The sequence below is a fragment of the Bidens hawaiensis genome, unplaced genomic scaffold (assembly GCF_021521415.1).
Source record: "Bidens hawaiensis isolate Kalapana, Puna unplaced genomic scaffold, B.hawaiensis_p1.1 tig00018272_1, whole genome shotgun sequence".
Classification (NCBI taxonomy): Eukaryota; Viridiplantae; Streptophyta; class Magnoliopsida; order Asterales; family Asteraceae; genus Bidens; species Bidens hawaiensis.
This window is the reverse complement of record NW_027492764.1, coordinates 341,926-343,880: the sequence shown is the minus strand read 5'-3', so window position 1 is coordinate 343,880 and position 1,955 is coordinate 341,926. Positions and strand designations below refer to the sequence as shown.

The 1,955-nt window shown below is 41.0% G+C and overlaps 1 pseudogene across 1 annotated transcript; it reads left to right on the top strand.

Moving 5' to 3' along the window:
* Window positions 1-203: 203 nt before the first annotated feature.
* On the top strand, window positions 204-1,582 carry LOC143555736 (delta(12) fatty acid desaturase DES8.11 pseudogene; annotated as a pseudogene). Its single transcript, XR_013139255.1, has 2 exons — window positions 204-217; window positions 315-1,582. The product of XR_013139255.1 is annotated as a delta(12) fatty acid desaturase DES8.11 pseudogene (transcript).
* The last annotated feature ends 373 nt before the right edge of the window (window positions 1,583-1,955 follow it).

Below are 1,955 nucleotides of genomic sequence, written 5' to 3'. Positions count from 1 at the left end.
AATAATTCCGGTGGAAAGTTGGTATATCCTAAATAATGATTTATTATTTATAACACTATAAAGTGCCCGGTAGTTGGTGATTAAAATAGTCAGCAAGTGCATGCAAGTGAACTAGCGGCTGCTTGTTGCTTATAAAAAGGAAGCAATGAGAACCCCAAACCAAACAGACACACCTTCAGAAGAGAACTCAAACAACATCTCTCTCTCTCTCTCTGAGGTCTCACTTTCTTTCTTGAGCTTTTAGTTCCTGTAATTAATTATCTCTAATTTTAGTACACACATATCTTATAGTTTTGGTTTTGTTATATATGCAGGTTAACTGATACCGATCGAACAACATGGGTGCAGGTGGGCGGATGTCAGATCCGTCTGAGACTAAAGACATCCTGGAACGTGTCCCCGTTGATCCACCGTTCACGCTAAGTGATCTAAAGAAAGCTATCCCTGCCCATTGCTTTGAGCGATCGGTCATCCGTTCATCTTACTATGTTGTTCATGATCTCATTGTTGCCTATGTGTTCTACTACTTTGCCGACAATTATATTCCTCTTCTTCCTGCTCCTTTGGCTTACTTAGCATGGCCGATTTACTGGTTCTGTCAAGCTAGCATCCTCACCGGCCTGTGGGTCATCGGTCCTGAATGCGGTCACCACGCGTTTAGTGAGCACCAGTGGATTGATGACACCGTTGGATTCGTCCTCCACTCGGCTCTCTTCACCCCTTATTTCTCTTGGAAATATAGCCATCGAAACCACCACGCCAACACCAACTCACTTGATAACGACGAAGTTTACATTCCTAAACGCAAGTCCAAAGTTAGGTGGTACGCAAAGCTTTTTAACAACCCTCCTGGCCGAGTGTTCACTTTGATTTTCAGGTTGACTTTAGGGTTTCCTTTATACCTCTTAACTAATATTTCTGGCAAGAAATATGAGCGATTCGCCAACCACTTTGACCCCCTAAGCCCCATTTTCACCGAGCGCGAGCGGATTCAGGTTGTTGTATCAGATCTTGGGATGCTTGCACTCTCTTATGCAATTAAGCTTATGGTAGCAGCAAAGGGGGCTGCTTGGGTAGCATGCATGTATGGTGTCCCTGTGCTAGGTGTACATGTGTTCTTTGTTTTGATCACATATTTGCACCACACCCATCTCTCATTACCTCACTATGATTCAACTGAATGGAACTGGATTAGAGGGGCCTTGTCAACAATCGATAGGGACTTCGGATTCTTGAATAGAGTTTTCCATGACGTTACACACACTCACGTGTTGCATCATTTGATCTCATACATTCCACATTATCATGCAAAGGAGGCAAGGGATGCAATCAAGCCAATCTTGGGCGAGTATTATAAGATCGATAGGACCCCGATTTTCAAGGCAATGTATAGAGAGGCCAAGGAATGCATCTACATAGAGCCGGATGAAGATAGCCAGCACAAAGGTGTGTTCTGGTACCATAAAATGTAATCAGTGTGTCCAACGTTGTATTCTCTAGAATAAGGTTGTCATGGCCCAATCGTGCATACTAAATTATGTAATGCTGTTTGCGTGAAATTTCTTCCTTTTATTCTTCTTAAGTATACCTATCATATCTAATTCTATGTAATGCATAAATATGCAAGTGGCACCAGATTAATGAGATCTTATATCTATGAAATCATTTATACTGCAAACAACTACACTAGTTTTGTTTAGACTAAGCTTGGTATCCGCCACGTAGCTGATGTAGAGTGCAAGGTGGCACTGCCGTTCTGGTCGGTGTCAAATGACCGGTAAAAAAAATTTAAATTAAGTGTTCCTAATCACCTTATAATTTTTTAGCTAGATCAATTAGGGTATTGAACCATGAAGAGTAAGTGTAATTGATTTTAACTATTATATAGTTGATTATTAAATTATGAAGTACGCAAATTTGAGTGCTGAATACACTAGCTGATTTTGATTTGGAAG